This window comes from Neomonachus schauinslandi, chromosome 2, assembly GCF_002201575.2.
Source record: "Neomonachus schauinslandi chromosome 2, ASM220157v2, whole genome shotgun sequence".
NCBI lineage: Eukaryota > Metazoa > Chordata > Mammalia > Carnivora > Phocidae > Neomonachus > Neomonachus schauinslandi.
In genome coordinates, this window is record NC_058404.1 from 48,692,254 (window position 1) to 48,706,334 (window position 14,081).

Here is a 14,081-nt window from a genome sequence, read left to right on the forward strand (position 1 = left end):
CAAAGTTCCACGGTACTTTCTCATATCCAAGGCCAAGTGTAAATATAAGTAGGATGGATGATTGCCTAGGGCATGTGGATGAAGGGCGCACAAAGCCTTGCCTGCCCCACATCTGCCTCCCAACCATGGGCAGCCCCAGGGCTTAAAGTTCTCACCACTGAGTTCTCTCTTACAACAGGCTTTGCCTCAGAAAGTCCTGTTCAAATGCATACACATGCCCTATCAAGTGTAATAAATTAAATCACTTTCACATCAGTAGAGAACAAGCAATAGATCTGTAGGCATTTCCATGGGTCAAGCTCTCTGCCCGTAGATGGGAGGAGCCGGGGTGATCTCTGGCATCTCCATTTCCCACCCTTTTCAGATGAAGAGACAGAGGACCCAAGAGGGTCAGTGCCTCTCCCAAGATTAAGTTGGAGGAGCAGAGCCAGGTTCCCAACCCACATTTAGCTACGACCAAGGAAGATTCTCATCTTTTACAATATTATTCTTGTTTTTTTTATTCTTTCATTCTTCCCCAGTGCTTTGCAAGTTTTACATCTTGTTTTAATCTCCAAGTTAAAAATCATTTATATCTATGTTTTATTACATTAAGAAGAAAACAGTAGCGAATGGTTTTCTTTGTGAAAGATGAGAGATTTTGCATGCTTTTATTTCCTTTCACCACAAACCTTCTGATTTTGTCACAGTGATCTGTATTTTCAGTTCTGGATTACTATTATTGATTTCTTCCTTAAATTACTCTTTCAACAAATATCTATTGAGAATCTACTCTATGCATTACGTTAGGAAGGTGCTGGGAAGTAATACAATGATGAATTTAGTAGACATATTCCTTAGCCTTAAGATATTTGACATTTGTGTTCAGCTCTATAAATATGTTGATTATAATTAGACAAAGACTCAGGGCACCCAGGTGGCTCAATTGATTCAGCATCTGACTCTTGATTTCAGCTGAGGTTGTGATCTCAGGGTTGTGAGATCAAGACCTGCGTCAGGCTCTGTGCTGGGCGTGGAGCCTGCTGAAGATTCTTTCTCTCCCTCTCCTTCTGCCCCCCAATAAAGAAAAATAATTAGACAAACAATCTAAATTCTAGTATTTTCTTTGTCACCATTATCAATACCATATCTGCTCTGTACCTGAGTTCTTTAATTTGTTAAAAAAAACTTTTGGTTAGCTAGACAGACTACTTCTGGGGTAATATATTCCTCAAACATGGTTCATGGAATACTTACTGAGTCCTTACATATCTGTTTGGTGGCAGATGAAGAAGACAGATACACCTGTCCCAGGATCAATAGTCAGGTAAGTTGTGTTAGCACTATCAGCTAACAGAATCTATCCACCTGTTTCCTCATTCTTGGTTTCAACTTTGCTTTCTACCTGGCTTGCATTTCTGGGCACTGACCCCCAAACGATCCACTGGAACTCTGCACACTGCCTCACCCGCTCGCCCGCTGGGTCTCTCACCCTACAGTCTGCACTCAGCTCCCTTCTCTGGATTCACAACCCCTGGTTTGTTCTCTGCCATAAATTAGGCCAATCACCCCAGAGCCCTACCCCTTCCAATCTGTTCTGTCCTCTTGCCTCCTACCACCTACCTCGGACAAAAGGACCCTAAGGGAATGGACACACGGCAAAGATCAGTTTGAATGGATAAAAAAGACCAGTGAGAGCTGGGGAGGGAAGGCAGAAGCGTAGGTGTGTGTGGGGAAGCCGGGGTAGTGGACCTCTATCTGTGTATTTTCCTGTCGTCCTAGTGGAAAGAAAAATGTAAAAACCTGCAAAATGCTTTTTAAAATATCAGAAGAGGTTTTTTTTTTCTATACTCTTCCTCACAGAAAAACAGAAAAAATAATCTTTTTCCAGACTATCACATCTCTAAATATAGCAAATTCTAACTTAATAAGCAAATTAAATTTTACACGATGAGTGTTTATTAGCCAAGCCAAAAAAAGCGGGGGGGAGGGGGAATAGAGTTTGTTTCTCTACAGGGCATTATAAAACACATTTTGAATGTTTTATAATTTTCTCACAAATTTCTATCCTCCTCCCCAAATAAATGTCTCATTTCTATCTACCTATGATTTCAAAATCTCTGGGAATTCTGTATCTCCAAATGATAGTCTCCAGTTAAGTGAGAAATAATATAAAGATATCAAGGGGGTCTGGAGAAAGGATCTTAAGACTTCAGGAAAAATTAAGCCCTTCTGAATTATGATTTTGATTTTGAAAACATCCAATTATTTAAAATCAACAGCACAAAAGATCTGAATTTTCCCGTTCTTTCTATACTGTTGGTTTAATGCAGACACTCTGTCCTTCTCTCTTTACCTCTCTCTTACCTTCCTTCTCTGCCTTCTTTCCTGTCACACCTTACTCTCTGGATCTCAGTTTATCAATCTTTATTGCTCTACTTTTAGTCTTATCTGTCAGCACACTTACGTCCCATAGGGCAAATGTAGTTTAAATGACCTAGTCGGATGAGAGAAGGCAGCCAAACCTGCTTGGCCCTGGGATTTCTTTTATTGAGCCAAAATGAAATGTAAATATTAAGCAAAAAAAATGCAAGACACTCTCAGCACCCCACCAGCCAACAGTATGTCTGTTCAACAGTCTGCTCAGGAAGAACAGTATTAGACCAGACTTCTCAATTTTTGATAGGTCCTTTAGAACACAATATCTCCCTAAAGAGACACAGTTTTCCACTCAACACAGTATTTGGATTTTGGACACCTATATTGTACGTGGTCATTGGGACATGTTTGAACACGACAGTTCTCCTTGCAAGAAGTTCATAGTCTATGATATGGATGAATCTTGAGGACATTATGCTAAGTGAAAGAAGCCAGTCATAAAAAGACAAAGGCTATATAATTTCACTTATATAAGGTATCTAGAGTAGTCAAATTCACAGAGACAGAAAATAGAATGGGGGTTTGCCAGGGGCTGGGGGGAAAGGGAATGGAGAGTTAGTGTTCAACAGGGACAGAGTTTCAGTTTGGAGAGATGAAAAAAGTTCTGGGGATGGATGGTGGTGATGGTTGCCCAACAATGTGAATATAGTTAATACCACTGAACTGTGCACTATAAAATGGTTAAAATGGTAAATTTCATGTTATGTGTATTTTACCACAATTAAAAATTAAAAATTTTTAAAAAGAAGTTCATAGTCTAGTAAAAGTTATCCACAGGCTTACGGTCTTAGAAAAGGTCACAAGGGTCACTTAGCCAATGTTTTTTTCTTACTGGGACCGACAATAAAGAACTGCATTTTGTATCATGATCCAGTATGTACATGTCATAATACTGACATACACACATATGTATAGTCACTGATACATCTACATACATACACATAAATGTACATGTAACTGAAATATAAACATAAATATATTGTATTTATTTATAAATATAATAATATTTCTAAAATATGTTTATAAATATAAACATTATATTCATAAATATTTACATAACGGAAAATGCATAACTAAAAAAAGGTAGAGGAAACATTTACTCCACTATATGGGATGTGTTTCGACTTTTTTTCTACTCTATTTTATCCCATTTTATTTGGAAAAAAAAATACCAGTTACAACCCACTAATTGGATTTCACAATACACTATTGGATCTCAATCTGCAGTTTGAAAAACACTAACCAAGACCAGTCTCCAACACAATGCGGAAATCTCTACAGCCACCCTGCAGGTAGTCAGCCAACATCTGCTTGAATGCCCTCGGTGATGGGGACCTCACTCCCTACAATGTTCTTGGTGGATCCATCTAGCAGTTAAGGATCCTTGTCCATTCTAAACCTGTTTCAGGAGTGGCCTGGGTGGAGCTGGGGATCCCAGAAGGGCTGGGACCTGCTGACAGGTGCTCTGGCACTGGTGATGAGTGGGTTTCAAGGAGGGTGCAAGCACAGTTCCTAGCAGCAAGGTGGAGGCTTGGGGCGAGCTGAGGAGAGGGTGCTGGTTGGCCCTAGAGGACAGGTAGGGTCTCTGGAGGCTCTAGCTTCGTTCGGTGGAGCTGCTAATCAGACCTTGCCCCTCTGCCTCCTCACCTCTCACTCCAGCACTATGATTATCTCCTCATCTGATGGATGATCTCATTCCCCCTGGCACCCTGCCTTTGGGAGAGGTTTCCTCCCCCTAGAGGGGGCCTCAGCCTCAGTAGAGAGAGATTCTCCCACATTCCCTCTCAACCTGCCACCCACCCTGCAGGACTCCAGCAGGCCACCGCTGGCCATCCCCTCCCAATGTGTTCTCTCAGTCTTGAGACACGGGGCTATCCCTGCCCAGGGGGTTCTGACCTGGGCTGCCTCAATATTTCTGACCCCCCCAAGGGGTTCAGGGGACCTGCCTTTTTTTTTTTTCCAGGACAATGGGACTCCTCCACACCTGACTGTGTCTTCCTGGGAGGATTGAGACAAAGGCAGCATCACCACGTGGGGACAGACCTGGCCACTGGACAAGCAAATCCCCGGTCCTGGCCCCCTGGATGAGAAGAGAGCAATCCCTAAACTCCTGGCGAGGGCAGAGGGCTGAGCGAGGAGGGGCCCGGCTCGGCCACCCGCGGGGACCAGGGCGTGGCAGTTGTGGCTTCCCGCAGTTTGCAGCCTGACAGCCCCCTGGCCCTGCCCAGGTAGGAGCAGGTTGACCCCAGGGCGGGGCGGGGCGAGGAAGAGGCAGTGATCTCATTGTATCCTCAGAACCAGGAGCAAAAAGTAACCCAGTGCAGATAGAGGAGAAAGAAAAGGAGCCAAGGAAAACTGTGGTTGGGAAAGGAAATGTAAAACCCAGGGCAGATGCTAGCTTGAAATGGGTCTGGGCATTAGAGCCAGCTCAGGCAAAGCCAGACTTTGAACAAAACCGTTCTGCCTGAGCAACAGAACATTTTTATGCAGAAAAACTCACCATGAATATCCGACCTGAAAGAAACCCTGGCAATTCCCGCCTGCCTCTCTCTCTCCTGAGCTCTGGAATAGAAGGACTGACTCTATCCCCCCCTCACCCCTTGGGATAGCCCCATTCTTTTCACATCACCCCGTTTCCCCCAGGATTTGACAAAGTTTAATTGATCGAGTGACACCAAAAGGCGACACAAATGGTGCCAGACCCCTCACTTCTCTCTGCCGCTGCTATTTTTTTTTCTCTTTTGTCTGAAAGCTTCAAATAATTTGCATTTCATTCCTACTTACCTGCAGTCCCGTTCGAGGCGAGCTGCTCCCTTCCTCACTCCCTCAATTAGTGGTACCCTGGTCTTCTCCCCACATCAGCACCGCTGCTCGCTCTGGCCATGACATCACCTCTAAGCTCTGTGATTGGCCAGCAGTGGGTTGCTTGGCAATTGGACAGCCTCCTCCAGCAGAGCAGGGATTGCCTGAGTGAGTAACTCTTAGCAGGCCAGGGAGTGGAGGATGATGTCAGACAAATAGCCTGCTCTCCATGCCGCCTGCAGAGCTGGGGGCCAGAGGGTGAGGGTGGGGATCCAGAAAAGAAGGGGGGAGTGGTACAGGAAGGTGGGGGTGAAGGCACCCCTTGCAAGCTGAGCTGTCCAGCGAGGGAGAGCACCCGGAGAGGGGGAATGATGAATGATTTCCAGAATCTTTAGCTCTTTCAGATCTGGGGGTGGGAAAATATGGAATCTAGAGGAGAAATCAGAAAGAACAGATGAACCCCAAAAATAGCTTCCAGAGGGCTTGGTGCCTGTTTCCAGCTCCTGTCGGAAGGGCTGGTGGGTTTGAATGGTGACTCAGAAGGCAAGGAGGAACTGCAGACACCCCAGGCCTTGGAGCTCGTGAGGGCATGGCCCGTGGGTCCCAGGAGAGCAGGGCTTCCCTCTTGCCACCTGGCTGTGATGTTGGCCACGCCTCTCCTGTGGCATCTTGACTAGCGCTGGTGGGTCCTCACAGGCCACTCAACCCTCCCTGGGCTGTCCAGAGGGAAGAAGAGCATGACTGAAGCTGAGGAGCATCACTACCCTGGTGATTCCTAAAACAGATGGACCCCCGAGGGGAGGGGATGGGTCATCCATGGTGGCTTCCCTAGTTTTCTCAGGAAATGAGGGCAGGAAGCCCCTGATGTCACCCTCTCAGTCAGCCGGTCCACGGGAAGTGGCAGGGCCAGGTAGCCGGTCAAACAAGACCCCTTCTCCAGAATGCCTCTCCCATCAAAGCCTTGCTGAGTGTGTTCTCCATCCCCGCACTCCCATGACAGTGCTCCAGCACCCCGCCTCACCTCACCTCCTTTTTCCGGGGAGGGGAGTGGATATCTTTTACTGTGGTAAAATACACAAAACACCAAACTTACCACTTTACCCATTTCTCTGTATACACTTCGATGGCATTAAGCACATTCACGATTTTGTGCAGCCATCAGCACTCTCCAGAACTCTTTCTTCTTCCCAAATTGAAACCTTGTCCCTGTTAAACACTAACTCCCCCTCCCCCTCCCCCTCCCGGCTCCTGGTGACCTCTAATCTTTTTGTTCCAATGAATTTACCTCTTCTAGCAAATTCATTACCTCATGTATTACCTCATATAATTGGGATCATACAGTATTTGTCCTTTTGTTTCTGGCTTACTTCACTTCGCATCACATCCTCAAGGCTCATCCTCATTGTAGCAGGTGTCAGGGATGTTCTCCCCTCACCCTTTCTGTGGAGGGTCTGCTCTACCACCGTCAATATCGCTGACCTCCACCCTCTACCACCACCGCCCTGCTGACTGAGAACAGACAAAAGTTAACCTTTCTTCAGCCCATGCTTCTAAATCATTTTTGAATTGCAAGCACCAAAGCATGTGCACATCACCGTTTGTGTGTGTAGACGCCATGCCGTGTATCTGCTCTGCAAGCGTCTCGGGGAGGAAGCAGGTTCTCGGGCCCTGGCACGGACCCCATGGCTGGGACCCACTGGTTGGCGGCTCCCTGCCCAGTGCCCTGTGCTCTTCTCCGGGGGCCCCACGTGGACTTTTATCTCCCAACTCCAACACCCCCCCCACACACACCCGATCATCAGGAAAGGAGAGGAAAGCACCCACTTAGTTGCCCCCGCTCTGGCCAACCACACAGGGTGGGGGTGGGGGGTGACCGGAATGATGAATGACCCCTGACAGCCTTTGGAGTTCACAAAGCTCGCTCCCACTGGTCCTGTCGTGTAACCCCCAGCAGCGTAGCCAAGGCAGTGGGTTGGAATAACATGCTATCTTCGGTTGGAATAACATGCTATCATGCATGCCACACGCCACGAACCCAGGACCCTCAGGTCCCAAGCTGGCCCAATTCAAAGGGAATCAGGAGCGCCTAGGGATATCTAAATGGTTTCCCGGATGTGCAGAGATAGTAGAGGCCACACTGCGTGCCAGGCTGGTCTCAGGAGTCCAAGCGAAACTGAACCATGTGGCCGCCTTTGCAGTCAAGGAAGCCTCTCTCCCCTCCCCCGTCTTCTCTTTCCTCCACCCTCCCAGCGCTGAGAAGTCTGGAACTCCACAATCGGCTGCTCTGGAAAGGGGGGTGGGGGTGGGGAGGAGACAGTGAGTTGCCATGGTGATGGCAGCCAATGAGAGATTCTCTGCTACTAGGGGAGGGGAGCACTCTGTCTGCATCCCTTTTACTGACTAATAGGAGAGGGGGGCTGGGGCAGGAGGACAGGACATCACAACCTGAGAGCAGAGACCAAGGTGGGGGAAAAGGGAAATGCAGAAAGCTGCCTTATTTCTAGAGTTATTTAGCTAGTATCTGAGTACTACCCAGTGAAGGACTATGTGTGTGTGTGTGTGTTTGTGTGTGTGTGTGTGTGTGTGTAATCAGTAAATCTCACTACAGCCTTGTGAGAAAGGGACTCAAGACCCCATTTATACAAGAAACAGAGTCAAATGGTCAAGGTAACTTGCACACAGCCTCCCATTAAGTGGTGAGACCTAGATTTGAATTGGTGGGGGCTAATATCGGGAAGAGGGAGAGTAGGCAAGTCACATACAGCTTTGCCTGCCCAGCCTTACCAGATGGGAGAGTCCCAGAGCTTCCCCAAGATGGCATAAGGCAGTACTGTGATGGAACAGAGAAAGAAATACAGTTTTTTAGGAAAAAGTGTCAAGCATCAGGTCCAAAGGTTAAAGAGTGAGGGGAGCAATCACCAAGGTCAAAGCCCAGAGGTTAAGAGGGGTGGGGTCGCCATCAGGGAACAGACGGAGGGGAAGGAGATGGGCCGAGTGTTCCTTGCACCTCAATGTCCTCCGCTGAGGAAGGTGGGCGAACAGAGGCCAACCCTGGGCCTGCTGCATTGGCTGTGGGAGAGCCAGCTGCCTGTGATCAGTCCATCTAAATATAGCAGCTGGACATTAGTCAAAGGGACACAGGGCCCGTGAGGAGCAGCACGGCGATGTCGCTCTGCTGACTGCCACTTTCCACAGCTCAGGGTACACCGTGGCAATGGGCGCGGGAGGCCATTCCCTGAATCCATGCGTGCTGCCTGGCTACCCTGTGGGACTCCATTCATTTACCTCTTCCCAGGGTGGAAATATGACTATTATGTGGGAAAGGGGGCTCCACATCTTCCTGTTGATGTTGAAGGGTGGAAAGAAGCTGCAGCATGGAGGACTGATTTTCCAGAAGCCAGGCATGTAAGGGCAGTCCCTGTTCAATGACTTGACTCACCCATAACTCAAGCTCACAGCCCCCCGGGGCCCCGAGGACCGTGCCCAGGCCCCAGAGGGGCTCTGCCTGTCACAGACGTAGTTCTATTATAAGGCCAACAGCACAGTCACCTTGGGGACCCTCAGCAAACTTCTGGGCACTTTCCAAACTTCAGGAAATATGGTCCTTGCCTCACACAAGAATTCAGAATGTCTGGTCACTGCCCGTGCAGACTGCTACCCACATGCCAATGCAATTTTTAAAAACTGTGTGTCTTAAATGAGCTTTCATTTTCTGCCTTTATTTTAGGGGGAGACTAAAGTTTGGGAGATCTCTTCTATAGAATTTATTGAATTGAATACTGTCAGACATTTACTTAAAAGAAATAAAAACGTGCATACTATGTAATTTTTAAAAATGTGAGCCATGTTATTTCACTTGAGGACTGGCTCCTGTGATTCATGCACGCTTGTGATACCAACAGCTTAGATTTTTTCAATCAACCGAAACACAAATAAAACTTAGCCAATTCAAATCTAGGCAATGTTGGATTGCTGAACCTGTGTATTTATGCTGATAATTGGATTTGTAAACTAAATTGTAATGACGGTTAATATTTAGAACAACATATGATGTTTATAAAAACAACACATATCTAGGGGGCTACAACCTGTAAGTCACTTAGAACAGCGCCTGATGCAAAGTATGTGCTCAATAAACACCAGCTTTTATTTCTGTTGAATTCCAGAGTAGACTATCTGTGAGTTTGCAAGTAAGAGAAGCCGGTTTCAAACTTAACAAGACAGGAGCATTTATATCAAAACTGAACACGCACATACACACCCCATTAGAGAATGGGCACAACGAGCATCCTCCTCCCAGAGGAAGGTGCTGTGGCTGAGACCGTTGCAGCGGACCCGAGCCAAATAGTCACCTTCAGAATGTGGGCAAAGACCCAAGTGAGACCTCTCCCTGGTGGGTGGCACAGACCATTGCGAAGGCTCGATTAAAAGGAGCAAGACAGGTCAAAACCTCCCGAAGAAACAATGTGATGCCTTAACTCCCTGATTTCACCAGAGATCAAAATGTGATGAGAGAAGCTGCCCTTACTTGCCGAGGCCACATTCACAGTCCGAAGGGACTTGGGCACCACAGTTATCCACAGTGTAAGTGTAGGTTAAGTGAAGTTTCCGGCGAGGATAATGCCGCAGGTGATATTTGCCAGTATTTGAACATAACCATGAAGGAACTGACAGTTACAAACTGACTGGTTTAGCCAGAGGTGGGGACGGTGCCTCTGAATTAAAGAGGAATAATGCCAAAGCAGTAGGAGTAGCTTCGCTGCAGACTCCCTTTGTTCCTTTGGATGAAGCTGTTAAGATGACCCACAGGCGTGTAAACACCACTGAACGTGTCATCCGTCCCCGGATTGGATGCATCCTTGTTTGTACCATCATAGAGTTGGATGCGAGGGAGTGAGACTTCTACAGGTTAAAGAAAACACAGGAGAAGAAAAAGATTCTCCAGGAAAAATCTGAGCAGGACTTGGCGCAGCGGAGGGTAGCTGGAGAGACGACGGGAGCCTGCTAATCTGCTGGCTGGACAAAAGCACAGAACTCTTCTGTTCAGATAGTCTTTCCTGCTTGGCTGCATTCAGAAGCCCTCGGGCCAAGCATCTGAACTCAAGATGTGTAAGTTCGGTATGGGTAGTTCTTTATTGTTTTGGTCTAGGAATGTCGCAGGTTGTAAAATTTTCTTGGTTGTCCATTTACGGGATTTCCTTTGCAGAATCATAATCCTGCAACCATTTGTCACAGAAGAGATTGGTAGAAACTGCCCGGGAACTTGAAGAATTTATTCTGAGCAAGTATTACCCCACTGCATGTACATCTGTGTTACAAGTGACATGCTTCCCAGACACATGAGGAGATTGCCCTTGAGAAACATGAGGAGATTGCCCTGATTACAGTGGCCTTCGGGCAACACATGTGGGCCAACTGCCCTGTAGCGCCCCTGCTCACTCGCGCACCCTGACACCATCCCTTGAGACTGCTGCAGCCACCCTTATGTGCCCGCGGCACTTCTCTCCGCAAGCTTTATAAAAACCTTCACTTATTTTTCCTTGCATGACAGGTCACTGCCCCGTCAGTCCTGGAAGCGGTTCTGCCAACTTAGATGTGACTCTGGTACAGACAGTAAAATGATTTAAAAATGAGTTCTTCCTGGGGCACGTGGGTGACTCCGTTAAGCGGCTGCCTTCGGCTCAGGTCAATGATCTCAGGGTCCTTCGGTGGAGCCCTGAGTTGGGACTCTGAGCTCAGCGGGGAGCCTGTTTGAGATTCTCTCCTTCCCCCTCTGCCCCTCCCTCCACATGCGCTCTCACACGCACGTGTGTGCACACGCTCTCTATCTCTCTCTCAAAATAAATAAATAAATCTTAAAAAAAAAAGATGAGTTCTTCCTTTTTTTTACTAACTTATTGCTAAGACTAACAGTCAACGTGCTTATGCTCAGATCTGCACATGGGATTGTCATCCAAAAAGAGCTATCTCTGTAGACATGGAAGAAGGGGGTAGCCTTCGCTCCCCACCCCACTCCCCTTCATATATCAGTGTTTTACAAATAAGCTTAATGAGATGATTGTTGAAATTTGGGAGTAGTAATAAAATACACGATTGCCAAGGGAAAATAAAGAAAATGGGCAAAAGATATGAAGAGACATTTCATCAACTAGAATATACAGACAACGAATATACACATGCAAAAATGTTTAATGTTACTAGCAATAAGGGAGATGCAATTTAAGACCACAATGAGATTAGAACAAGTAAAATGACACTATCAAATGCTGGTGATGATGAAGAGAAACTGGAACTCTCATACAGAGCTGATGTGAACACAAAATGGCACAGCCACTCCAGAAAGGAGTCTATTAATTTCTTTTTAAAAACAAAACACTCACTCACCATACAACCCAGCAATTGCACTCCTGGGCATTATTCCCAGAGAAATGAAAACATGTTCACAAAAAAAAACAGGTAGTACACAAATGCTCATAGCAGCTTTATTTGTAATAACCCTAAACTGTAAACAACCAAAATTAAACAAAAGTAATACACCCATGCCATGGAATACTAATCCGCAGTAACAGTGGATGCACAATTGATATTCATAACAACTTGGATGTATCCCAAAGAATTATGCTGAGTAAAAAAAAGCCGGTCTCAAAAGGTTACAGACTGTCTGATTCCACTTGTAGAATATTCTCAAAATGACAAAATTAGAGAGGTGAAGAACAGATTGGTAGCCGCGGGGGATTAGGAACGGTGGGAGGAGGGGTGACTACACAGGGGTGGCAAGAAGAAGATGCTTACGGGATGGACTAGCTCTGTATCTTGATCGCAGATCTACACAGGTGATAAAATGGACACATTATAGCAATGTCAATTTCCTGGCTTGATGTTGTACTACAGTTATGTAAATCGTAACCATGGGGGAAACCGTGAGGGGTCCATGGGACTTCTCTGTACTAGCCTTGCAACTTCCTCCTGATCTAGACTTATTTTCTCTCTGTGTCTCTGTCCTGATCTCTCTCCCCTCTCCACAAAGCTGCTTCCTCCTTTGTAGACTATGGTCTCTGCTCCTTCCACGCGTGTGGCTGCCTCACAGCCATGAAGGACCCCATGCCTTCTGGTGGGGCTAGTATGCTTTACAGATAGCACTGGATATCTGACAAGGCCATGGCCATCACATGCTGACTCCCGCAGGCTCCTGGTTATCCAGTGGGGCCACTCTCCGTTCTGCCCCTTGAGGACATGGCCTTGTCAGGAGCCCTCGAGGAGCACCCCTGGGGGGAGAATGGACAGGAACTAGCAGTGGGGCGTGAAAACCTTCTGAATGGAGCCGGCAGCCTCTGAGCATGGGCCTGGGCTTGCCTCAGGGACCGAGAAGCCCTGCGGAATGGATTTGTGTTGCTCTAAAGACCCTGTGAGGTTTTCCTGGCAGCATAATGCCTATAAAACCTCAATTGGCAGCTCACTGATTTAATTTAGGGAGACTCCATTTGCTGGAAGCCTTTTCTAGACAGCTTGCTAAACTGGACAGCTAGAGGCGGGCCATGTCTGGGGGGCTTCAGTTTCTTAGAAGGACCCCTGAGGGCTGTGCCTGGGGTCTCTGTTTAGTTTTTTCTTCTTAGGGTGTAGAGAGCAGTGCGGACAGTCTGTTTTACCTCATCAGCCCAGTGGAGCATCCCAAACCTGGTCCTAAAATGTGCCTCCCAGTGGCAGGCATCACCACCTCTGCCCAGCCCAAGGACACAGCAGACTGACTTGGAGAAAGCATCGGAAGATCAGGGCTCCCCAACGCCCCTGGCATGTCCCAGGTGTCCTCTTTCCAAGTGCCAGGACCTCACTGTTTCAAATTTGGTGCACCTCATTTAGTTCCCGATGTCGGTCACTGCGGAGTATTAAGTGCTACAGCTCAGAAAGTCCACTTCAAGAGTGGACTCAGGTGGTCTCAGCTCCTATCCCATCAGCAGGAAGGACTCCCGGGAGTACAGTTGCCTAACTGACCTGTTTCCCCCCTCCCCTGTAAACAGGGCAGCCACACACTGGCTCATGTCTCCATGCCCCTTACTGAGGTCCCAGGGAGGAGCCAGCGCAGTCGGACGTCCTTCAACGTGGCGTTTCAAGCCTGCTAAAGCCTCAGCCTCAGGAGGAAAATTGTCCACGACCCCAAAACAGTGACCCTAACTTCACCAGCTGTTTCAGTCTATGCTCCACTAATGTCCCAGGGTGGCGGGATCCTTATTGTTTCCAAGCCCCCCAACGGCCCACTTTGGTGGTGGTTGTGGGCAACTTTGTTTCCTGATACCAGGTTGCATCTTTTTCAGTCTTTTGGTTGCAAATGAACAGGAAACTACTCCAAGTCACCTCATGCATAAACAGGAAGTTCATTCAAGTTTACAGGAATATCACATGGAAACCAACACAAAAGGACAGCTGGGCTGGAACTTGGAACTGGAAGCCAACAGAATCTGAGCAGCATTCCGCCTTCCTCTCTCTTTCCCTCCCTCCCCTTCTCTCCCTCCTCCTCCTCCCTCCCTCTTCTCTCCCTTTCTCCCTCCCTCTGTGCCTCTGTCCCTCTCTCCCTGCCTCCCCTTTCTGTATGTGGGTGGGCCTCCTGCCCCCAGCACTCTATGCCCACTCAGGTCCACATCTGCATCCATCTACAAGGCTGTTCCCTTCCATCTCCATGACAGACTCTGCCTTCTGAGCACTGGCCATCCCATGTTTCTTAAGGTGAGAGACAGACGAACCCCTCTTTCAATCCCAATTTCAGATATCCAGGCAAGAGAATCCATCTGGCCCAGTTTCAATCAGGTGTGCATGTCTGATGTCAAGGATGGTCTAGGGGCTGGGTTGCATAGTATGAATCTGCATGG

The 14,081-nt window shown here is 47.5% G+C and overlaps 1 pseudogene; it reads left to right on the top strand.

Moving 5' to 3' along the window:
- The first annotated feature begins 1,216 nt into the window (after nucleotides 1-1,216).
- LOC110588433 lies at nucleotides 1,217-10,271 on the top strand (annotated as a pseudogene).
- Nucleotides 10,272-14,081: the final 3,810 nt, after the last annotated feature.